The sequence below is a fragment of the Podarcis bocagei genome (assembly GCF_964188305.1).
Source record: "Podarcis bocagei genome assembly, chromosome: 2".
Classification (NCBI taxonomy): domain Eukaryota; kingdom Metazoa; phylum Chordata; class Lepidosauria; order Squamata; family Lacertidae; genus Podarcis; species Podarcis bocagei.
Genome location: NC_138126.1, coordinates 61,000,281 through 61,026,440, shown reverse-complemented (window position 1 = coordinate 61,026,440; position 26,160 = coordinate 61,000,281). Strand labels below are relative to the sequence as shown.

General features: G+C 42.2%; 1 long non-coding RNA gene across 6 annotated transcripts in view; it reads left to right on the top strand.

The window, feature by feature from the left end:
* LOC308582617 overlaps nucleotides 1-26,160 on the top strand; it is a 72,140-nt gene that overhangs the window by 4,202 nt on the left and 41,778 nt on the right. For 5 of the 6 annotated variants that reach the window (XR_014005761.1, XR_014005762.1, XR_014005763.1 and 2 more), the window contains exons 1-3: nucleotides 7,987-9,545; nucleotides 13,566-13,763; nucleotides 14,251-14,353. The exons of the other annotated variant lie outside the window; for it this stretch is intronic. This is a non-coding gene — a long non-coding RNA (uncharacterized lncRNA). Of the gene's footprint in view, nucleotides 1-7,986; nucleotides 9,546-13,565; nucleotides 13,764-14,250; nucleotides 14,354-26,160 lie in introns of those variants that run through there. 6 annotated transcript variants of the gene reach the window in all.

The window sequence follows — 26,160 nt, the reverse complement described above, 5'->3', positions numbered from 1 at the left end:
TACCACTGAAGGTTTGGACTTAACTGAATCCAACAATATTTAAGTCATATCCCATTGTCCACCTTCACTCCAGGGCACTGAGAATTCTGTAGAATCGTAGAATTGTAGAGCTGGAAATAACCCCGAGGGCCATCTAGTCCACTCTCCTACAATGCAGGAATCTCAACGAGACCATACATGACAGGTGGCCATCCAACCTCTGCTTAAGAAATTCAAGAAGAAATGAAGGGTCTAAAATTCTCCAAGGACTCAGCCACATTGTCTTTATGTGTTGTATACACATTATAACACTGTGACACCAGATGGTGCTGTGGAGTTCCGTTTTTGCCAACCCGATTTCTCATACAGAGTTTATAACGCATTTAACTGAAACGCTTCTTTGATGCGTCTGGATCCAGCCCAAGTCTCCAGTCTTGAACAGTTATACAGGTATCTTTTATAAAATGTTCCAATTAGTCCCATTTTTTTACTGATACTGTTTTAGAGATACAGTCAGGTGGTCAGATCCCTAGTACCTGTAAGTTGACCACTTTTGATGTCATACACAAACTTTTTAAGGACATCTTAAACAATTGTAGCAAACGATTATGACAACAATTGTGGCCAATTTGCTGAGTAAGCAAATGGCTATCTATCTGAACCTAACAACAGCCCAGTAGATTTTAATTTTTTAATACATACTGGCTGGTATTCAACAAAAGTTTATTCAGAGTAGACCCACTGAAATTAATGACCATGACTAACTTGTGGCCATTCATTTCAATGCATCTACCCTGAGTAAAAGTTAGCTGAATGCAAGACAACACATGTTTATATTTATTATAAAAACACCTATACCACCCTCCAGTAGTAATTTCCAGAACAGTTTACATAAAAGGAAAATTAAAAAAAATTATTATAAAGGTAAACCTGTAAAAATAAACACAAACCAACTTAAAAGGCAGTAGATATTGAGAGCCAGATAAAAAGAATCAGCAGGACTAAAATTAAGCATAATATTATCCATGCATATCTGCCTCCTTCCAAAACTTAGGAAGCCACAAAACTATTTAGGATAGGAAATACCAAAGGCTATTCCCCCAGTGAAATACCGCACAATAGACTAGCAACATAGGACACTACAAAGGCTAATGTTATATTGTGTTTAGGATTGGGGAGACAATCTCCATTTTTTGTATGCCCTGATAAAGCAGACATTAAGATACTAAGACATTTCATCTCATTTTTAATATTTTTTTATTACTTTGTAAACAAAGCAAATCTGGAAAGTCCTGTCAGTTTTTTCAATGGGCAAATAAGACTCTCCCATCTCCTTGATTTTCTCCACCCTCTTCTTGGGTCTCACTCTCTAGCCCTCTCTTGGGAGACCCCGCTATGTTATGTCCATCAACACAGGCCCCAAAGTGTCTTTTCTCTATCCTCCGCAAACAATTTTTATATCGATTCCCAAGCAGAGCTCCTAATCCTTCCATAATAAATCACTTGCCGGCGCTCAGATCCACTTAGGGAGGCAATGTTAGTCTACATGGGAAAGGATTTCTTTGCATTCCCATAAGCCAACTTCAAGGGATGCCTGAAGGGGGGTTGGTGGCAATTTTACTATACTAAAGGATGCCTCTCTTTAGCATCATGCTTCCTTCAAATTCTCAGTAATCCCAACATAGTCTCACTACTCGAAAAGGATGTTGGAAGTCCCTAAGCTCCAAAAGTTTTTTCCTCTGGGATGATCCATCTATGTATGATTCAATTGTATCCTATCTTTAGCACAATACTTTCACATGTCCTCCATGTATGTGGAATATCCAGTCCATACATTATAAGGAAAGGCAAATAGCCTTTGTTGAAGGAGTTTTAAAAAAATAATCCTTTGGATCTGTAATTCTGTGCAGGAGGGGGACAGCATTCAGTTTCAGACAAAGTTCTCTGTTCTGTTCATTTGAACTTGAGCAAAGGTAGAGACCTGGATCTTTGTTTTTATTTTATTTTTAATTATATCCCACCTTTCATACAGAATTTAAGGTAATTAGTAGTCATTAAAATTTATAACAATATAGATACACAGACCTACTTACATACAATTGTATTACATAACGAGCAGCAGAAGATAAAATCACAGTGAAGAACCGCATATTCCATGTGCCTAATGAAACAGCAACAACAGAACCTTAATTTTAATTATTTTTAGCATACTGGCTCTAAATATATACAGTGGTGCCTCGCAAGACGAAATTAATCCGTTCCGCGAGTCTCTTCATCTTGCGGTTTTTTCGTCTTGCGAAGCACGGCTATTAGCGGCTTAGCGGCTTAAAGAAAAAGGAAACAAACTCGCAAGAACTCGCAAGCCCATAGGGAAATTCGTCTTGCGGAACGACTCAAAAAACGGAAAACTCTTTCGTCTTGCGAGTTTTTCGTCTTGCAAGGCATTCATCTTGCGAGGTACCACTGTAGTTCATGGAGGAGAAAAAGACCATGCTAGCTACAGCGCCAAGTACTTTTTCCAAATGGTTTGCTTCTCTCCTGGTCTTTCCCCTCACCTTGAACATAAGCATACTCCTCTACCATCTCTGGCTAATCACTGTCCCCTGTCCTGGACGTGCTTAGTAATCCTTTAGAAGGGTTTTGAAGAACTATTTGTTTCAGATGACCTATTGTTAAGAACCTAAAAACATAAGAAGATTCCTGCTGGATGAGACCAAAGACCCATCCATTCTGCACCTGTTCTTTCCATGGCCAATGAGAAGTCCACAAGCAGGACCCAAGTACAAAAGCACTCACCCCATGTGTGCTGCCCAACAAACAGTATTCAGAGGTATATGGCCACTAATGCTATTTTTCTGCATTATAGGGTGTTCTGCATTATAGGGTGGCTAGGTGTTTTATTCTCACTGGTTCATTTAATGTTGGGAGTGTTCTGTAGTACAGTCATACCTCGTGTTAGAGATGCTTCAGGTTGCGCATTTTCGGGTTACGGACGCGCCAAAACCAGGAAGTACCGGAACAGGTTACTTCCAGGTTTCAGTGCTTGCGCATGTGCAGAATCACTAAATCGCACTTTGCACATGTGCAGAAGCGCCGAATCGCAACCCGCGTGTGCGCAGACGCGGCGCTGTGCTGCGAGTTGCGAATGTGCCTCTCGCATGGATCACATTTGCAACCCAAGCATCCACTGTATTGCATTTTTACATTTTGTACTGCTGCTCATGTATTTCTGAACTGTTACCATGTAAGCCGCCTGGGGAGAGTTAACTCAGAAAGGAGCCCTATAAAATACAGAGTATATATATTAGCTATGTTTTAATCCAGGGAAACACTTGCATCACTTAAAAGCCTTTTCCTGAGAACCCAATGAGCATCTGTTGTACTATTATTTGAAAACTCCTGCCAGGATACATTAATGACCCTTAAGTTAAAAAAAATTGCTTCTTCCCAGAATATGAACCTCATTTGCTGATATCCTCCTCCCTACAATATACTCCATAAAATATTCCTAATAGAAATTCCCTTGGGTTGGGAAGACCTCATTTCCAGTTAGTCCATTTAATCAATTCCTTCTCTGCTGGCATGAATACACAGCTTCATACCCATTGCTTCAGTTCTTTTCTCCAATCGCCATCATTTTTCATTTTCTTCCATATTGCTTCTATGCTCCTACAAGACTTCCTGCTAATAAGTGCTGTGCTAAAGGAAATTTGGGGGGGTGGGGGGTGCTGTGTGGCAAAGCCGTAGAATAAGCTTGAGGTGATTTCGGTTCTGTGCAGGCTGCCTACATACCATGCATTTAAAGCACACACACACACCAAAAAAGAATCACTGGAACTGTAATTTGTTAAGGGAATTTTCCTGGGAATTGTAGCTTTTTGAAGGGTAAGCTCCAGTTCCCAGGAATCTTAGAAGGGGTGCTTTAAATGTATGTTGTGTACACAGCCCACACAACTTGCATGTTTGGGGAAAGAGTGCATCACTTAGCAGCAGAATCAGAATCAGAACTTTATTAGCAAAGCCAACAGGCCACAGCTATACAAGAATTAAAAATAAAATAAAATAAACATAAAAGGGGATAAAAACAAACAAAAGGAGGTCCGTCAGATGAACACGTCTGTCACTCAGATGGTGGCCCTCAATTTCACAGCTCTCTCGATGTACCTTGCGACCTTCTCTGTTGTCTGACTGTCCGTATCAGAAAAGAGAAAGAACAGTATAATGTCTTGTGGACGGCCGGGGTTGGGGAGAATGAGTGGAGTAATAATCTCATTCCTTAGGTCTTTATAAAGGGGGCAGGATAGGAGGACGTGGGACACTGTCATAGCCGCTATAGAGTATCTACATCAAGATGATTGCTCGGTACGAGCACTGATTACTTTTTTAGATCATAATTTGGCCAGTTTTATGTTTAGAGCTAAAAACCTATTTAAAAAAGAAAGAATAGTCCTATTAAGAACATTTGAGAACAGAGCACCCTTAACCTCTCTGATGGGGACCAAGGGCATAGGAATGGAGGTTCACAAAAGGAAAAAAACTAACCATCAAAACCACCAAAATAGAAAGCATAAGTTCCAGCAGGATCTGGAAAAAAAGGAAGCCCCACATCCAACTGGTGCCTGGCCTCTCACGTGTGATAGTGAGGACTCCGCTTGGGAGGAAGAACTCCCGCTGATAAAGCGTTTCTGGTCACTGCATTCTCCAGCCCAAACTGAGATCTTGAAAAGACTTGATATACTTCGAAGCAGATTAGCAAAAAAGGATGACCAAGGTGAGACAATGAAGGACCCTTATGTGCAGCCCATATCTCCCAAATGTCTAGTGGATAAGAGGACAGTGGGAGGTACCTTTAAATGTGTAGACGTGGAATTAGCAGCAGAATTTTCAAACTCTGCCCCCGTTTACCAGTTCTGTTGAACATTTTAAGCATCTGGTAATTTAGGTATCAGGAACCGCACAAGAGATCCCGGTTTACAGAGCAGTCCAGAAAATAACTGCTTACTCTTCTTTGTCAAGCAGGACAGGTGGCTTGCTGCTGACTTCCAAATGCCTTCTGTTTGGCTGTAATCTTCCTTTCCTGCTAATCCTTCTGTCTGAGCACCTAGAATTGTTGGGCCCATTGGGCTTTCAGACCACCTACTCTGTACTTAAACCTGTATCTATGCTGTCTCTCCTTTTATTTTTATTTTTATAGGTACCTTATTCAAATTGTTTCTGGCACTTCCCATATCAGCCTGCCCATGCCACGCTTTCCTTCACGTTCCACTGCTAGAACCTTTTTCACAGTTCAAATTCCCAATTTGTTGCATTCCATCCTTCAACAGGTATATTAAGCATCAATACTGCTGTCATTTCTGTGCCAAGTAAAGATGTACCTGTCCACCTAGGCTTTTTAGGTTTTTGAACAGGTGACTTTTTTAAACCTTCACTGTGTTTAGCTGGTTGTTTTAGCTGCTTTTGTTTGTTGACCTTTTTATGAATAGGTTTACTGTTTTGATTGATTTGGTGGTTAACAAATAATTTTATGTTGTACCCCGCCCTGGTTAAGTATTGATGTGTGTCTGTGTCCTATAAATCTTTTAAATAAATTAATGTGTTTATAGCCTTTCCTTTACAATCTCTTGGGTTTTCACCCTTGAAGAGACTTATAAAAACCTTCACTCACAATTTCTCCTCCCTCTGCCTTCCTTCATGCTCTTTCCTGATTTTTGCAATCATCATTATAAATACTCCACTATTGGAACTGTTATTTGGTTTTCTGCCTTTCAACATGTCCCAAATAGAACTAAATTTGGATTGCTGGCCCATTCTCCAGCAATGATTTGCACAGTACGCCTCACTTCCATTCTTCTTTGAGTGCTGTCACCCTCTGCTGTCAATCAACAGTGCTGATTGTATTTCTATTCTGCATCTTGTTGTACATTATTTATACACTAGCCATTGATATACTGTGGCCACTCTGTCGTTTCCTTCTGTTCCCTGCTGTTCTACTCTGAACAACCATTCATTTACCATTGAGCCACAGAACAACATGTATGTTAAATAGACCTACTCAGAGCTGATGCAATGTATGTGCCTCTCAGCTCCAATGTTACGAGCAGAGAGGAAAGCTCTGTGTATCTTGCCAGAAAGCCTATTCCACACATTTTCTGTGAGACCCAGTGCTGCAGAACAGCTCATTGCATAGCAGTTGCTGTAGTCGGTGATCATCATTCCATCTATTCTTTGAGAGAGATTTTCTCACATCTTCCTATCTTGGCACTGTTTCTCTCCACGCCGCCTCTCCCTTCAAAGGAATCTTTAACAGGTTCCTTCTGAACTTCAAAACCAATCGAAGGGCACCTAGCTTGTCCCCTTTGTTCTTAGCTTTGAAGACCCCTTTGCTTGCTTCTTTGCAGCATGATTTACATTCCAAAACACACACAAAAAGAGGATTTCTCTCCTTCTTTCCTTCTCTTTCCCCATTTGTCAACTAAAAATATCTAATCAGTGGCAGCAGACTAGGGAAGGGGAAGGGCAGAGAAGACTAGGAATTGTTTGTGTTAAAGAAATTGTTTGCATTAATCTCTACAGTCAAATATGGATGACATTGGGCAAAGCGCCAGGGGTGAAAATGTTCTTTGAAAAGGCATGGAAATGGCCAGCAATTCAACAAGGAGAGCGATCTAGGTAGTGATCTGTAGGCAAGGGAGCACAACTGATCTTTGGGTGCTTTGAAAGGCCCACTGAAGAAAACAGTTGTATAATTTGATCCTTAGTTAGAACAAAGCGGAAAATCTATCTGTTTCATCTCCCTAGAAAAAAATAATTTGGATCCAATTTATTCCAACTAAAATCCAATGTTTCTACAAAACTAAGCTAATTGCTCTTTCTATAGAAATTATAGGGACGTGGGTGGCGCTGTGGGTTAAACCACAGAGCCTAGGACTTGCCAGTCAGAAGGTCAGTGGTTTGAATCCCTGCAATGGGGTGAGCTCCCATTGCTCAGTCCCTGCTTCTGCCAACTTAGAGTTCAAAAGCACGTCAAAGTGCAAGTAGATAAATAGGTACCACTCTGGCAGGAAGGTAAATGACGTTTCTGTGCACTGCTCTGGTTCACCAGAAGCGGCTTAGTCATGCTGGCCACATGACCCAGAAGCTGTACGCTGGCTCTCTCGGCCAATAAAGCGAGATGAGCGCCGCAACCCCAGGGTTGTCCGCAACTGGACCTAATGGTCAGGGGTCCCTTTACCACATCAGCCAGTAATTGTTGGTGTTGGCATCCATTTGTCTCAGGAGACAATAGAAGAGTGTGCCTTTGTGGGTGAAGTCAAACTGCTGGAAGGTTGCACTGCCTGCTGTGGCTGTAGAGACATATTTTGTGGCAGCTGGGGCAGATGAATTAGGGTAAACACTTTTTATTGAGGGAGGCCGTGCAATTGGGGTAGCAAGAAGTGATACGCAGAAAATCAACATATGTCACTTTCCATGGCATATCATGGGGACAACACCATGAGAGGAATTCAGATATGAGCATTCCACCAGTGCAAGCATTTCTGCTCTCCGATGGAACCATCTCCCTGCTTTTACCCCTGTGTGCTGTTCTGGGGTATACTCTCAACTCTCCAGAATGGATTTATAAGAAGTGCGGGCAGGGGGCAGGAGAGGGAGGAAACCCCACTGTATTAGGAGGAGTCCTTTTGCTGGCTTCCACTAGAACACCAGGTTAGATTTACCCAGTACCTTCTGCTTAACTTCTGCCTATTGTGCAGCTGCTAAAAGGAACACAGCCTCCATCAAGGGGGTGGACTGCAGTGTCCCACTTCTGAGATATCTGGGCCACTTTGGAATCCGAAGCAACAAAGGTTTAAAGTGCTCCAAACCAAAATGGGATTTCAGTACAAATTTCTAAACTGAGGCGACTTGCTTTCCAAAGCAGTGCAGCAGGTTACAAACCATTTTTTGGAAGAAGAAAAATGGCATAGCCCTAGTAGCAATCCTACCAGGAATTGAAATCTTCTTGTTTCTTCGGACAAATTTCCTGTAATATGACAATATGGAATTTTGATGACTTCACAGTCAAGGGTATTCCTACTAAATGTATTCCAGTCAGTGAAAGGCTGTCTGCTTGTGAGGAGAAAAGCAAAGATGAACAGGAGATTGCAGAGAAAATTGGTGATTTATTTGCATCAGTTTTCATACAGAAATATCTACCCTGGGGCTACTCTTGATTGTGAGAGTTCTCGGGGAGTGAATGAAATAAAGCAGTGCTGGATCAACATGATAAATTAAAGTGTCATCAATCATCTGAAAAGGACAGTATTCAGCTGCGAGCTGTGACTATGGGAGTTGACAAATGTATAATAGATCACAAGGGAAGGATGCTACATTGGAACACTTTAAGGACAAATGACTACGATTTCTAAAGATGCTTCAGGTGATTTCAAAAGTCAGAATCTAGCAAAGCTATAAATGTTACTGGGAAAAGCATTGACAAAAAGAGAAGGAAAATACATTGATAATGTCTGGGAAATTAATTAACTTTAATGGAAACGGGCAATAAATTCAGGAGGTCCTCCTGTCGCCTTTCCCCAGTGTTAAAATTAAGCTATATAGGAATTGTCGGTGCAGATGTCCATGCCAAAGTGTGGACATCTGAGTGCAGGACTAACAGTGCACCCAATTCCTCAGAGCAGGACCAGCAGCAGGACCTTCTTCCATAGTAACCATATGCTCTCGGGTTTTTTAGAAATAAAATAAAGGAGGTTACTGTATTTCAGTACCACTGTGAAGTGAGGATTCTTGTACTGTACATTGTGGTTTACTAGTTTAGAAACAGTTCATTAGTGATGTTGTTGTTGTTGTTTAGTCGTTTAGTCGTGTCCGACTCTTCGTGACCCCATGGACCAGAGCACGCCAGGCACTTCTGTCTTCCACTGTCTCCCGCAGTTTGGTCAGACTCATGTTTGTAGCTTCGAGAACACTGTCCAACCATCTCGTCCTCTATCGTCCCCTTCTCCTTGTGCCAACATCAGAGTCTTTTCCAGGCAGTCTTCTCTTCTCATGAGGTGGCCAAAGTATTGGAGCCTCAGCTTCACGATCTGTCCTTCCAGTGAGCACTCAGGGCTAATTTCCTTAAGAATGGATGCGTTTGATCTTCTTGCAGTCCATGGGACTCTCAAGAGTCTCCTCCAGCACCATAATACAAAAGCATCAATTCTTCGGCGATCAGCCTTCCGATCACTAGTGATAGGAAGTTTGAAACTCATTTCTCTGGATTGTTTCTGGCCCTTATTTGTTTGTTAGAAATGTTGTCTACCCCTCCTTTCAGTATTCCAACCCCAACAGCAGCTAACAACCCAAATTAAAAACAATTAAACATATATAACAATGTTTAAAATATTAAAACATGAAAGAGTGACAGTAGGTAAAATCAAAGTAACATTGTGTGTGTGTTTCTTTTTCTTTTCATGGTGCCAATATGAAAGCACTACCAGGTTGGCCTGCCTGAGGAGAATGTTCAACAGTCGGGGTTCTACCAAAAAAACAAACCAACCCAGAAACCAACAACCAGAGACGGGTCTTAGGTAATTATTTTAATCCAGATTTGGGCAAAGATGTAGGTTGGGGTTGTCAGTGTGATGCCCTCCGGATGTAGTGTACAGTCATGGTGTAGTGGTTGGAGTTTTGGACCAAGACCTGGGAGACCAGAGTTAAAATCCTCACTCAGCTGTGAAGCTCACTGGAGGATAACCTTGGACAAGTCATAATCTCTTGGCCTAGCCTACCTTGCAAGGTTGTTGTGAGATTAAAATGAGGAGCGAGAGAACCATGTGCACCACGTGTTTTTTCCTTGAAGAAAAAGGTGAGATATAAATTCAACAAATAAATGATGTTTGTTGGACTCCAACTCCCTTCAGCTCCAGCCAGCAATGTCAGTGGACAGGGATGACAACAGTTGTAGTCCAGCAACATCTGGAAGGCCATAGGAACTATAATAGATGATCAGCCTGGGCACAAATATTCATAATCAAACCTAATGACTGATACTCTTTGAAATGGTTTGCATTGGACTTGTAAAATTTTTCATTCTCCCCATGACAATTAAGTTCTTATTCCTCCTGGTGTTCATACATTTTCCTCCCCTCTTGCCTTTGGCCTCAAAATTCTTAATGATGATGATTTATTGAACATCTGGCTACAGCAACAAAGTGGAGCTTAAAAGTGTCATACTGGCAAGAGAATGTGGATAAGTATGGTACTAGAAGGACTGTGTCTCTGAACAAACAACTCCTGGCAGAAGCCTTCCTTGAGTGCACGAGATAATCCCAACCAACCATTTAAAAAACAAAACAGAACACAAAACACAAACAGTAACAGCAAATAACCCAGCTCAGTTACAGTTAATGGAGTTGGCTCCCTGCGGCTTAAACAGGTGTAAGTTAAAGATACAGAACAGCAGCAGTTTCTTTCCCTCCCTCCCTGAGCTATCCTAATAATGGATGAGCTGAGAAAGGATGTGTTTGATGAATGACCCAGTGGAACAGCACTGAGGCCCAGTGCAATAACACGGACCAGGTACGGAGTGATTCCTGTCAGCTTTGAGGGGGGCAGTCAGCAGGGAGAGGGGGGCACACTGATCAGGAAAAGAAGAATGAGCAAAACTAAACCAAATCATCATACTTAAACTCTTTAATGAGTTGCTTTGGGAAGAAAACCCTCTAAACTTTGGAAGAAAACATACGGGATAAGAACCCAGGAAGCCCAACAAGGAATTCAGCCCCAAAGGTGAATACTATTTGGCAAGGGCAGTTGCCCCACCGTGCCTCCCTTTCCCTAGTTTTTCTTTTCCTGCTTACAGATTCAGCTGAAGAATTAGTTAGAAACCTGAATAGAAATAAATGAGTCATGTGATTTTCTTGACAGTGTGGAGAAAGCAGTATACGTTGCTCCAAAACAGCTCCTGTTACTCTTCCTGCCCTGTTCTAACCCACCCACAATGCAGCCTAGCTAAAATTACCAGCCTAAAATTACGCTAATGGATGTGAATTCGTTGACACTTGTCCCTTTGCCATGAGCCCTCTCCTCCTGGTGCCGCCGTTGCTGGTGGCAGTTGCTACTTGCTGTGACACGCCTCTTTCTGGCGTGCAATTTAGTCTCCTGTCAGTTGAGCAGGAAAAGCTGAGACAAAACCGCAAGAAACATGGGAGGTGGTTGTGAATGGTGGGGGGAGGAAGTGAAGGTGCATCAGAAATTACCCTGATCTTATGACTCAGAATAAATCAACACAAGACTGCCAAGTCTTGAAATCAAAAACTCTGGTAATGGGGTGTGGCCCACAGAGGAAGTACAGGTCAGGATAGAACCCAGGCAACAAGAGGGGTCTTCCCCAAAGAAGTATGGGGGGGGATCACTGGCTACAAAAAAATAAAACTGGCCTTGCCCCTGAACCTAAAGCAAAAAACCCACATGCAAACATGGAGTTGATTATGCCAACTCTACACAGATGTTGAAAAATCTTAATTCTCACTCTTCTCTCTTCATCTGAGAGGTTTGCTTATGACATACTAAAGCTACTGTGATCAGATCAATATTACCATGATGACTTGTAATTTTAAGAGGCCACATTCATCTCGGCCTCCATAATCACATGGCCACTGCCACTTGGATACATCAAAGGCTTTTCTGAAAAATCTGTCATGTGTTAATAAATACCTCTATGTCTATGACTTTCTGTGAGGCCAAGTGTTACTGTTCAAATGATTTCAGATTAACAGCACTGGAAGAGAGGCTAGCAGAGTTAAATTTATTTATGTCCAATTTTCTGTGTCTAAAGTAAAATGCTTTTTTTAAAAAATGCCTAAACTGCAGTAGTGTAGGAAGGCAGGAGTGGGGGAGGGGGGGAATCTATCTCCCTCAGGGGGAGTATGGGTTGCTACGCCGGTGCTAAACTGGTCAGCTCTGTTTTGAAATAAAAACAGCAAAGAGCAATTTCATGGGCAAAAAGCAGCTGAGGGAGTTCAGCAGATAACTGGTATGAGGCCTCAGTCTGGATTGGGAGCATATTCCAAATTGTAGCCAAGAGGCTGCTTTTTCTTCAAAATAAAAGTGGCCAGTTGGAGCATGCTTTTTTAAAAAGTGTGTTTATCATAACATGTAGTTTGGCCTGAAGATTACAGTCCTAAGAACACTTACCCAGGGGCCTATGGAACAGGGCCTGTCCAATACATTTTGCTACCTGAGGTGAGGCATTCCATGTACGGAAACTGACTGGGCAGCTGAATCTTACTTCACCATTGGCAATGGGGCAGTGTTCGCCACTACACCATGGGGATGCAAACTAGTTTAGGGGGTGCAGGACAGGCCACACGGCACAGTTAGTGGGCTCAGGAAGAACAGTTTGCAGGGAGCTGCTGCTGCCCCTCAACATTTCTACCTGAGGCAGTATCCTCAGTCTGACCAGCCCTGCCACTGGACATTATGAACTTTACATCTGAGTAAACATGTGTGGGATTAGGCTGCAGTTCAGTATTATTTACACATTGCTTAGTTGAAATCATTTTAATCTTCTTCACAAGTTACGTTAGTCTGAGTTTATTTGTATCTAGAGGGAAATTATCCCTCACATAGCCCCAACTAATGCAGAGATTAAAGTCACGGGATGCGTAGCTGATTCTGGCACAGAGCCATTGAAAATAGAGGCAAAGGGAAGTTACTTCTTCTGGTTATGGGACCTGAAGTTCCCAGCAAGCTTAGGAAAGCCCAACCAAAGTAATGTGAGATTTAAACTCAACAGGCTATATGTATATATACATTGGATTTATTAAAATAATAACCATATTCCTGAGATTTGGTTAATAACATTGGTTTTTAAAAGGCAATGTATAAATATTAAAATACACTAAAATAAATCTGCATTTATTTCCACCTATAGCATGGGGTTGCTGGCACAACTGCTGAAAAGTCTTTAGTGTGCATCCCATCCACTTCAACAGATTGGCCATCTTTAACGTCATTAGTTGTATAACAAATACCAATCTGTTCCTTTTTGGTCTAGTTCTTGCTAACATAGCACTCTTTCTCCTAGCTCTCCTGGCTCACAATGGCTGGAATTGGTTCTGTGTTAATTCTAGCACCGTACAAATGTTGCATTGTACACATGTTCACACATGGCATAAAACTATATTCACATTCAAGGAATGCACATGTGGGAGAACCTGGATATATTTGGAGTGATGCTCTTACTTTCACTGTGTGTGCACATAAGGTTGTGTCAACTGCTGAATGTGTGGTAGCATCTTGCAAACCATAGAGCAGCTTTCCCCAGCCTGGTGCCTCCACATGCTTTCATCTACAAACTCCAATCAGCCCCAGCCAACATGATACCACGGTTAAGGGATTACGTGAATTGCAGTTAAAACTATTTGTCTAATCAGCATATGTTGATCAACTACCAGGTGTGTCACTACTTATGCATTATGCATCACCAAAACAAGAAGACAACTAAGACACTTGATTTATATAAAAATTGTATATGCTGATTTAGAATAGAGAACTGTTTAGTATAGTTTAATAGAAAAATATGCCTGTTGCTTTTGTCCATGGAGTTTTCTCGGCAGTGGCTTGCCAGTTCCTGCTCATGAGTTTGACCAAACTGCGGAAGTGCCTGGTGTGCTCTGGCCCGTGGGGTCATGAAGAATCAGACACAACCGAACGACTAAACAACAACAACAACAACAACTAGAAAAATAACACCTCTCACCACCATGGGGGTAGCCGGGGGGGGGCAGCTGCCCCTCCATCAGGTAAATAAAAATACCTAACTGAACAATCACGTCACAGATAGCTCAGTTCTGCCCCACCCCAACATAAAGTCTGCACCCCTAACAATCCTGGCTACGCCCATGCTCACCACTTTGAACTCTGCAGCATTATTGGGATCAAACTTAGGTTGGTGGGCTCCATCACAGGAGGAGAAGAAAGGAAAACAGGGGAGGCCAGTTGTTGGGAAATGAGGTCAGAGGAAGCGAGTTGTCCCCATTGTGCCTCAACTTCAGCTGCTTCGGAAAGGGGCGTAAGGATGCCAGCTCTGACCTCTCAGCAGAGTGGAGAGCCTCAGTGGAGGCTAGGGAGAGCTGCAGGTTGCCAGGCGGAGAGGCACTCAGGAGGCGGTAGCATGGGCATAGCTAGGATTTTTGTTGGGGGGGGCAGGCCTTTTGTGGGGGGGGGGCAGGACCAAAGTTAGCTATGTATTTTTATTTTTATTTTTTTATTTATTTTTATTTATCGGAGCCTATGCCCATGAGCAGCAGCAACTGATCAGAAGCCTGAACAAGAGGGTGTGGCATTGTCACCTATAACTAAGCACGACCTCGCAGATGGGCATTCTTGCAAGGTGAGCAAGTCTCATGAATGAGTGTGTCATGCCTCAGCTTAAAAGCTTGCCAGGAGGGGTGTGGAAGCTATTGCTTTGTTATTTCTATCCAGTTCTGAACATTTTTCCTGATTCCTAACCTTCAGGTAGATTAGTGATACAATTATTTGTTATACATCAAGCCAGTATTTCTTGTGTCTTAAGAAATTGCATAATACAATGGGCCCGGAAATCCGGTAGCTGACATAATGCATTTCAGAACTAGTAGAGTTGCCATCTTTCAGAAAGTAAAATTCCTGACACCAGCAAAGTTGTTATTTTTAGGAAACCACCAAAATTGTTGAACTTCTTTGGGGAAATCTAACCCAAAAATAGTGATTTTAAACTTTCAGAGCTGTTTCCATACATCCGGGTTTTCAGCAAAAATCCCCTGATGCCATTTTTGCACCCCAAAACCAGGACATGTCAGGAATTTTCCTGACATATGGCAAGCCTAGAACTAGCCTTACACTCCATAGAAGTCTTTTTTTCTACCAGGCTTGGCTTCTTCTAGTACAAATGTATGAGCAATGAGCTGCCTTTTTAGAAGAATCCCTGTGAAATCCCACCTTCCAAGGCAAATCATCAATGAGGTCACTAATTTCTTTCTGGAACTGGAAGGAAACTACTTCTTTAATAACCCTTCAGCTATTATTTGCATCTGCCGTTCCTAGATAGAAAAGACCTAATTGATTAACCTTCCTCTCAACTATAAGCAGTGCTTTTTTCTAGGGGTACGAAGGGGTACAGATACCCCTAAACGTTTTGTGAATCTTTGTACTTTTGTCCATTTACTGTATTTATTTTCCCCGGTTTTAACTATTAAATGGTGATTTTCTTGAGTCAAAACAATTTTTAGGAAAAAAGCACTGACTATATGAGTATTAAACATAAATAAGTGCCTCTATGATTACAACGGAGAGGGAATTAACTCTGCACTATGATTGTTTTCCTGAGTTCTTTAAACATAGGGAAAACTTCCAGAAGGATAGTCATGTTAGTCTGTTGCAGAAGAAGCTAGAAGCCAGGTATTACATTACTTTTTTCTTATATATGGGGAGATATTCCTAATAAATTTGTTGCTTGGATTAACTTTTACCACCCACCATTCTACATATTAGCTAACTGAACTCTTAAGCCTATATTCCAAAGCAACTTGTTTCACATGATTCAATCTGGAGAGGTAGTCTAGGTGTTTGAACTGGCTCAGTTTCTAATGTGATACAAGTAATTCTTAGTTTCATAGCTTTTCTTCTAAACAAGCCAGGTTCCATTGCTGTGTGAAAACAGACCTGGAAATAAAATACTAGATCATCAACATGCTTTCCTTGGGGAACTATTCAAACAATACCTTGGTTTGAACTAATTAGTTAGTTAACAAGCCATTGCTTTCAAGCAGGAAACATTTGAGCAAATATTTTATAAGTCTCCTAGGGCCTTTGGCGCAGGCCAAATGCTCTGCAGGTGGAAGAACCCTTTTTAAGCCTCTGATCTTCAGTCTTACTCTTGCCTTGTTTTTAGACAGTAAAGTGATACTCATTAAGAACTTGGCAGAACCAAAGACAAAGAGCATGGATCAACTTGCATACTGCAAGATGTGACAGATTTGAACCTACAGGGGCCAGACCCAAGCCATGCATAGCTTGTAAACAGATTATAATCTGACCAGGTCAATAATTTTAGGCCCTTCAGGATTTGAGGCTGTTACTACTTTGAGATGTGGGAAGCTCCATCACGTTTGTCAGTTTGCCTCTGATGGGACCAAGAGAGCGGTAATACCAGGTCTGGTTTTCGTTATCACTACTACTGCATGGTTACTATAGCAACGTACTAGGCCGCACTGCAGAGTTTGCTTCATTATGGTATGGTCTGCATATGATTGCCTGTGTCTGTGAGGAACAGAGACACAAATCCAAATTTAAAGTGGGAATACTGTATGGGGTTCCTTTCCTGCCCTCTGCTTTTCATTCTGGATTAGCTTCCAAATGTACAGAAACCAGAACTCTACCTAGCGATCTCATGAGTCTCTATTTTTACTTGGGAATTCAGAGAACAGAGGTACATTTTTATTCCTTAAGAAAATATAATTCATACCCAAGAATCCTGTGAACTCAGGCCAGCAACCAGTGCTGAATATTTGAAATTCAGACCCACAGAGGAGATCCTGAGAGACTCTCACAGTTTGCTATAGCTACAAACCTTTGAAATTAAAAGTGCCTGTGTTAATGCCCATATGTTTTTTTTTTTATATAAATTTTTATTTGGTTTTCTGCTTTTATAAAGACAAAACACACACAAAGAAAAGACACAAAACAAAAACATGTATAAAATCAGCAAATCCCCATTTCATAACCTTGTTCCCTGACTTCCCCCCACCCCCCCTCGTGCATCCCAGTTCCCAAGATTATATCAGCAAGTTGGTGTTTCTCCTCTTAACCATCTTATTCATCTTATTACCTCTTTTATAATAAAAATTGATTTTCCTAAGTTGGACTTAAGTTCTCTTCCATCGATTTTCATTTTGTCTTAATTAAGAGTCATATTAACCAAACCTAAAAATCTTAAGAGTTTTTAAAAGTCTCCTCTTCCCTCCCTCCCATCCCCGGTTTTTGTCCCTTCCCAATAGAAATCCAAATTCGAGATTCTCAGCCTGGGTTTCTCACGTCCGAGGCTTTCAAGTCAGTTTCAGTCCCTCTCCGCCTGTCTTGTTGGTAGTCCTTTATCTCAGTCGTCGAGTCTGGAAAAAGTTCTTTCACCATCAAAGTGTATTCTCTTCCCACAAGGAGATTTGAAAGTAACTGCTGAAAGATTTCCACAAAGCCTGTATCTTCAAAATCAGAGTCCAAACGGAGGCCCCAGTCATATTTCTTTATTTTAAGTTCCTGTATTCCATATTGCCCCGGGACCTCCTCCTTCTTCTTCTGTGTCTTTCGCAGACTTGTGGTAGATAAGTTCCCAGCGTCTCCTTGCTTGTGTTCCACAGATGTCAACTTTTGGTTGTTGCTTCCCAAGGTTGCTTCTTCTTTTTCTTGTTGTTTAGTCTCTTCCACCTCTGTAGATATTGTTTCCCATTCAGCTGTGGATTCTTTCTCATTCAGGTCCTCAATACAAAGAGCAGAGTTGCCTGTTCCCAAGGTCATAGTCACAAGTTGTTTATTCATGGCCAAGCTCTGCTCTTGTAAAGTTCCCACCAATTGAAACATCCTTTCGATTTCCATTAGCAACTTTCCTTCCACAGCCATTGTATCCATTGTAATATCACAGAATTCCCCCTAGGGGGAATCTGGTTACTTATTAGTCTTTTCTCCAACAGTCCTTTAACAGATTATTATTACTTTGTTTCCAACAATTTTGGCTCAATTATAACTCGTCTTAGTCCAGAGGGATCTTAAATAGTGATTTTTTCACTTTAAACCGCCCGTTTGACAGCTTTGACAGCTGTCAAACTCCGCAGCTCTTACACAGGCACAAAGGCAGGACTTTCCCGAGCCCGGGAGGGGGGGTTGTTTAAAACAAAAAGAAGGTTTCCAAAACTCCACTCTCCAGCCCAAAATTTCCTTTAGCCAAATCTTGAAAGTTAATGTCCTTTTTAACTCACCCCACCAAGGGTAGGCTCTCCAGCTTAGCTCTTATGTCGTTGCTTAAATCGTCTGCAAGGGGGGGGTGCGGACTTCCTTTTAGCACACCCCCCGGTCGTCTCCAATTCAGGGTAAATTTTTTAAAGTCCCAATCCGTCTTACTCACGGGTGATTCTTTCAGTCCAAATTTTCAAGGAAGGAAGTCAGCGCTCTCTGGTCATGGCTCGCGGCTTCGCTCCACCGAGGTAGCGATCGACTCTCAGTGCCACGCCACCCCCGTATCCTCTCCGCAGCCTTTAAAAAGGCTCTTCGTGGATCAGGGGGGGGCGCTTAAGGCACCCGTCGAGTCTTCAGTCCGCAGGCATCCGCGCCTGCGGTTTTTAAGGGTCCCCGCGTCGCCGGCGCGGCAAAGACCCGTCCTCGGTAGAGCCGATTCCCTCCGCAGCTCGGAGGGAATCCGCCATTTCCAGATCGCGTCAACCCGGAAGACTCGTGTTAATGCCCATATGAACACGTTGAGGGGGGAAAGCAATTCCTTCCTTTGTTGAGTCTCAGAAATGGACATGTTGATTAAGGCAGCAGTCCTATGTGCTTCCTTGGGAGTAAGCGCCATTGAATTTAATGGGATTTAATGCTATGCTACATATACTGGCTCAGGCTGCATGTTTGCAATCCTAAATATGTTTACTACGTAGTAATCCCACTGAGCTCAGTAGAATCTACTTCTAAGTAAACATACATAGGATTATGTAGCACAATAGCCCCAGAAAATGAGATTATTAGTGCTACTATCATTCAGATAAAATCTGACAGAAACTGGCTCACACTTTAGAAACTAAAGTTTAGACATTAGTATCAGATTTTTAATATAAAAGTATGCCTTAGCCAATTGTACTCAGAAATGGAAAAACAGTATTGTTAAAGGAAATAGATGCTGAGACGGGTCAAACTTCTTCAAGTGCTTTATTACATCTACTCCAAACAAAGTTTTCCCCTCCTATTGACATCATGTAGCTTGACAGGTTAGTTTTTCCTATTACATAAATTTCTTTCCCTCAAGAAGATGGGTTTGCTGAACAATAATAAGGAAGGCCTGGGGAAGTACAAAGTTGGGAATCTTTTGCAGCATCTGAAGACTTTCTGGCTTCTGCAAGCCAGGCTGAAAGAAGTATTGGTGGGGTTTTTCTTTCTTTTTCTGCTACACCAGCTGCACTCTCTCAGGTGGTTCATGGGATTTAGGAGCCAGTCGATCACAAGTCTCCAGTGCCCTGCCACCTCCACCTTCCAAAATGGCTTGTTTCGGGAACTTTTTGCTCCCTACTGTAGGCGGGAGGACCACTGGAGGTAGTTTACTGCCCACTTGAGTGGAGCTGGTAACTCCATTGTACCTATCCTACCCCAAGCCATCACTTGCGGATGTGTGTGTTAGTATTACAGCCCTTTAAAGGTATAGTGTCCAGATCAAAGGAAGTAATAGTACCTCTCTATTCAGCCTTGGTCAGATCATACCTGGAATACTGTGTCCAATTCTGGGCCCCACAATTCAAGAAGGATGTTGACAAGTTGGAACGTGTGCAGAGGAGGGCAACCAAGATGATCACGGGCCTGGAAATTAAGCCTTATGAGGAATGGTTTAGGACAGGGGTAGGCAACCTAAGGCCCGTGAGCCAGATGCGGCCCAATCTGGTTTAGGAGGTGGGTATGTTTAGCCTGGATAAAATAGGTCTGAGAGGAGATATGATAGCCATCTTCAAACATCTTAAGGACTGTCACATGGAAGAGGAAAGGAGGCTGCTCCACCTTTAAGAAGAAATTTTGCATAAGAAGTTGAAGTTCTCTGTTCTACACAGCTATTAAAAAGTGCAGGAACCCAGTGCTTCTTTTCTTCTGGCCACACTAACTGGAGGCTGTCACATCCACACTATACATTAAATGCACATAGCTTCCCCAAAAGAAACATGGAAACTGTAGTTTGTTAAAGGTGCTGGAAATTGTATCTCTGTGAGGAGTAAACTACAGTTGTGATTATTCTTTGGGGGAAGTCATGTGCTTTAAATGTATGATGTGGAAAAGGAAACTATTTGTTGTTAGCATGCAACAGTTCCTGCATTGTTTCATAATGCTAAAAAAAAGGTAAAGGACCCCTGACTGTTAAGTCCAGTTGCGAACAACTCTGGGGTTGTGGCGCTCATCTCGCTCTATAGGCCGAGGGAGCCGGCGTTTTGTACAGCAGCTATTGGGACACGATTAATACATCTGAATAAAGTGGGTTATGATTTGCAGTTATGTAGCTAGAGGGAACTTACCATATCATCAATGCCTGAGAAAAACAACTCATGACTTTGGGCAAGCTATAAAAAATTGTCAAGACCAATTCTGTAGACTTGGACATAGAAAGGGATGCTAATAATAAAACTGTCACCTTCTGTATCTGCCTCACAACCACCGTTCTGATAATGACATCTCTATCAGCGTGTTTCCAGATGACCCAATAGCTTCCAGAGTACTTTTGGTATCTCTCAGGTTAATATTAAGCCTGAGTCTCTTATCATTTCCTCAAAGTAAAGTTATTGATCCAATAAACAACCCCCTCTAGCAAGAGAGGAGAGCTGCTTGTGAGACTCACAGCTTGCCTTTTAAGTTCTGTATCGATCAACAAACAAAGTGTTTCACCTGGGCATGAATGAGGAATTAATCTTATATTCTGTTCCTTTCTGAAGCCAACTAGTTACTTCTTATGAAACTGCATCGTTCTTGAATGCCTATTTTCCCACAAATAAGCTAGGTAGAAGAGTTATTGGGGAATTGTGCATGGTCTGGACCCTACAGCTACTCCTCTTTTTTGTTGTTTGTGTCATTAGACAGTGATAACAGCAGCAAGATAGACTAGGGCTGAAGAATCAGCTACTTCTGTGCCTTTGTTTCCCTAACTACCAGCTCCAGTTTCATCCATTTCCTTAAAATGAGGACCAAATACAGTAACCTTACAGTGGTCACATTCCTTGCTGGGCATGTGCCTACTACAACAAGTGGGAGACGGGAAGTGGGGGGCAATTAGAAGCCATGGCTGCCTCATGCCCCGATTTAGCAGTGCTGGGAGAACTTCCATTTTGCAACATGGCACTCCTACTCTTTCCTATTGCAAAGCACTAGCCAAAACCAGATTTGCTTAGCTTTCAAGCTAGAACTATATTAGGTTGTTCTGCTGAGGACAATAAACTCTTTGTTGAATCCATTCAATGTACCGGTAGTAACGAAATACTCACAGGGTATTTCTCCCAAAAGTTTTTCAAGGGACAAAAATAATGGGTTGTCCTCAACAAGTTTCTATTCAGAGTAGACCTACTGAATTAATGAACCTAAGTTAGTTATGCCCATTAGCTTCAATGGGTCTACTACTCTGAGTAGGACTAGCATTGAATACAATCCTATGATATGTATACCTGTCAAACAGTTTTCTAAACAAGCTGGATTTTTATTCTTCCTACAAGGACTATTTGGTAAGCACTGTCATTCCAATGGAAGGTTGTGTCTCAGATAGATACAAAGCAAACCAAAGATAATTAAGATATGATCTCTATTTCTACATGAATACTCTGTGGGAGCATTCTCTGACATTTAGCGAAAGGCAAACCCCATTGGCTTTGGTGCCAATTTGTCACATTATTTTTCTGAATGTCTGCTGAACATCTGAAAATACTGCAGTAGATCCAGATTATTTCTAGGCCAAAGTCAATGAGATTTGCTGCACTGATATGAGATAATAGCATCATTGGCCCCCATCAGCATACCCCAGATCTTCTCTAGACCTAATGTGCTGGGGAGGGGGCTTATGGGTCTGTCCTCCCCCATCACAAGCCATTTCTTCCCAACAGTTTGCACCAGTTCTCAATACACATAGTGGCAAAATCCATAATTTGCTACCCTAACTAGAATTGTTTGTTTAAATGTAGGCCAGAAGCCTGCTCAAAATCAAGGGGAAATAAATTATGAGAGAAGAGACTAAAAATAAGCAGTTTACCAAATAGTCAAAAGGGTTTCTGTAGATCCCCTCAGGACAGGTTCACCAGCAAGAGTATTCTGTGCCAGACACTCTTATCTAACTGTGTTTAAAGCTCATAAACATGCTCAGGAGCATTTTGACCCTGATGGTCAGTTAAGGGGGGATGCCTTTACCTATCTTCCTATCGTGCTTTGCAGTTTTATAGTGCAAGCATTTCAGCCAGATTGAACTAGTGCAACCTTGATGAAGAAGACGGGACTGAGCCTCAGGCCAAAGCACTAGAATACATTCCAGCAAAATACATGTTTATCAATCTATGCTCAAGAATCATCCAGCACTGTAATATTTAACTTTGAGGGAACGTCTTATTGATTTTATCAGGCTGGATTTACACATGATACTAATGCTTGGGGGAAATGCAACTTAACAGAAGTCACTCTCATTTCTTGTTTTGAAGTTATCCTACCATCTTCTCCCTCGGGTAGTACATTATCTGCACAAATCAATACAACTCACAACACGTCTTTTAGAATTCCCCAGCCCCTGAAAATTCCAACTAGGTTTTTTCAGTGTCAGAAACACTAAGGGGTAATTGCCATGGGATGGGGATGCTAGTGCAAAAGCTGAGGGCAGGGGAGTCTTCTACACATACACTGTATAGTGGTACCTCAGGTTACATATGCTTCAGGTTACATATGCTTCAGGTTACAGACTCCGCTAACCCAGAAATATTACCTTGGGTTAAGAACTTTGCTTCAGGATGAGAACAGAAATTGTGCAGCGGCGGCACAGCAGCAGCAGCAGGAGGCCCTATTAACTAAAGCGGTGCTTCAGGTTAAGAACAGTTTCAGGTTAAGAACAGACCTCCAGAACGAATAAAGTTCTTATCCCGAGTTACCACTGTACCTGCAAAATCATCTTCTTGAAATCTAATAATACGTTGATATTCGATACATCGTGGGACTTCAGAAAAAAATTATAGACTAGCTTTCTAGTTAGAGCAATTCGTCTCTCCTACGCTATTTTTTCTAGAAACTAACTTAACACCTCCAGATACTGTCTCTTTCTTCACAATGTCTTCATTCCCGATTTCTCTTTTTTCACTCTGTTCCGCCGCTGCCGCCCCCCCCCCCCCCGATTCCAAAGTGCTGTTATGGTTGTGCACTGCACCCAAATTTCTGCTTGCAGACTTCTGCTTCTGCTCTTAAAAGTATGTGGAGTCCTCTTTCTCTTGTAAATACTTAAGGGCCAGTATTAACCAGTGGCAGACAAAGACAGATTGTTACCTGAGACAGAGCCCAGAAGTGACAAACACACATCCCATGCCAGGGCTAAAAGCCTGGGTGCACCATTCCAACCCCAGTTAGAGTCATTGTACTGTAGAATTGGAGGGGATCCCAAGGGTCATCTAGTCCAACCCCCTGCAATGTAGGAATCTTGCCCAATGTGGGGCTTGAACCCATGACCCTGAAATGAAGAGTCTCATGCTGACTGAGCTATCCCTTTCTTCATCCATTATGGCACAGCCTCATGGGGCCTGAATCAGGTTACTTCACCCATTTGCCTTGCAGGCTCAGTCCTGATATTCATTCACAATTTGTCCTTTTTTTTTTTCTTTTTTTTTTGACGCAAATTAACAAAAATGGGATCTTTATGTTTTTTAAAGTATTTTTATGTTAAATTACCGTATTTTTCGTCCCATAGGACGCTCCGTCCCATAGGACGCACCTAGTTTTTTTTTGGGGGGGGGAAAATAAAGGAAATTTCCCCCCCTTTATTTCCCCCCCAAAAGCAGGTCGGGGAAAAGGAAACCGAACCAGGTCGAGGAACAGTGGGATGGCAGCGCTGTGCCTCCCTGCTGTCCCCCGAGCTTGTGGGGCTGGCCGATGTCTGCCCGGCGCGAGGGGCGCTCTGCTTCAGGGCGCCCCTCGCGCTGGGCAGCAGGCTGCTATCCGCAGCGTGGGGAGCCTTGCGGGGAACTCCTGCAAGGCTCCCCACGCTGCAGATGTCTGCCGGGCATGGGGGGCGCTCTGCTTCAGGGCGCCCCTCGCGCTGGGCAGCAGGCTGCTATCCGCAGCGTGGGGAGCTTTGCGGGGAACTCCTGCAAGGCTCCCCACGCTGCGGATGTCTTCCTGAAGCCTGAAGAGCGAGAGGGGTCGGTGCGCACCGACCCCTCTCGCTCTCCAAGCTTCAGCAAAAGACTGCATTCGCCCCATAGGACGCACCCAGATTTCCCCTTCATTTTTGGAGTGGGAAAAGTGCTTCCTATAGGGCGAAAAATACGGTATATATTTCAAAATAAACATATTTCATGATAGCCATACATTCAGTGACTTCCCTCCCTCCCCTTCCAAGGTTCTTTTAATTTACCCACCATTGCTGCATATTTTGTATATCCATCTAATTCAGTTCTCCAATCTTACATCCCTTTGCAATATATTATACTGCTGAATTTACCTTAATACTGGGAACATTTTCAGCTGTGTACAATTATTTTCTACACACTCACCAAAAAAAAAATCCATTCCTCTTTAAATACTTGTTCTTCTTGCACTCTTATTTTACTTGTTAGACCTGTGGTGAGCTCCTGTTGCTCGGTCCGAGCTCCTGCCCACCTAGCAGTTTGAAAGCACGTCAAAGTGCAAGTAGATAAATAGGTGCCAATCCGGCGGGAAGGTAAATGGCGTTTCCATGTGCTGGTTTGGGTGTTCTGTTGCGCCAGAAGTGGCTTAGTCATGCTGGCCACATGACCCAGAAAAACTGTCTGCGGACAAACGCCGGCTCCCTCAGCCAGTAAAGCGAGATGAGCACCGCAACCCCAGAGTCTTTCGCAACTGGACTTAACTGTCAGGGGTCCTTTACCTTTACCTTAACTCTGCATATTCTGTCTTAAGTTACTAATCCTCCTTCCTAGGAACCTCCCTCACCTTCCATTTTTTGGCTAACAAGATCTGAGCCGATGTTGTTGGGTACATAAATAAGGTTTTTTTGAGACCTGGGTATCTCTGTCTGCACCATTCCTAGCAAGAATGCCTCTTTTTGGAGGGGAATGTTGTTTTAAACATTTTTTTCATCTCATTATATATCATTTCCCAATATTCTTTAACTATTTTGCATGCCCACCACATATGAAAAAGGTTCCTTCCACTTCTTTACATTTCCAACACAAATCCGATTTCAATTTATACATTTTAGCTAATCTACTCAGGGTTAGATACCATCTATGAATCATTTTCATGTAGCTCTCTTTCAGTGTGTGGCATACTGTGAATTTCAGGTCTTTCTTCCAAAGATTCTCCCAGAGCTTTAGTACTATATTATACACTATAGCAGTTGCCCAGTTGGACATTGAAGCTTTAACCAGCTCGTCTTTTGTTTCCCATTCCAATAAGAGTTTATACATTTTAGACAATAGTTTTTCCTTATTCTGCAATAACTCTCTTTCAAATTGTGAACTTTGGTCTAAGAAACCATTTTTCTCATCTAGTTTAAACATGTCATAAGGCTGATAATACTGTAACCACTCAGTAGCTTGTTTCCTTAGTTCGCCCATAGGTTTCAACCTGGGTTCACTCCCTGAGATGTCTAGCAAGTTTCTATAGGTCACCCACTGTCTATCCATGTTGATTCTCTTGATTGTAATTGCTTCAGTTTGTTGATAACCATAGGGCTGTTTTTCTTTCCAGCAAGTTTTTATATTTCTCCCAGACTCTGTACAAATTCCTCCTAATAACATGGTTCATAAAATTCTTATAGGTTTTAGCTTTCCCATACCAAAGTCATGCATGCCAGCCAAATTTAATATCATGGTCTTCCAAATCTAAAATGTGAGCATTTTTCAATACAATCCATTCCCTTAGCCAACACAAACAAGCCACCTCATAATATAATTGAAGGTCTGGCAGGGCAAAGCCCCCTCTTTCTTTAGTATTTATCAAAATGTTATGTTTAACTCTGGGATTCCCCCTCCCCCGCCACACTAATCTAGAAATATATTTTTTCCTTTCCTTGAAGCAACTTATGTTGTTAACAATCAGCATCGATTGAAATAAGAACAACATTTTTGGCAATACATTCATTTTAATGGCTGCAATGGCTGAAATTCTACCCAGTAGGGTAAGCTTCATTCTTCCCCAAATCTCCAACTCTTTTTTAATCTCTTTCCACAATTTAATACAATTATTTTGAAATAAATTGAGATTTCTCAC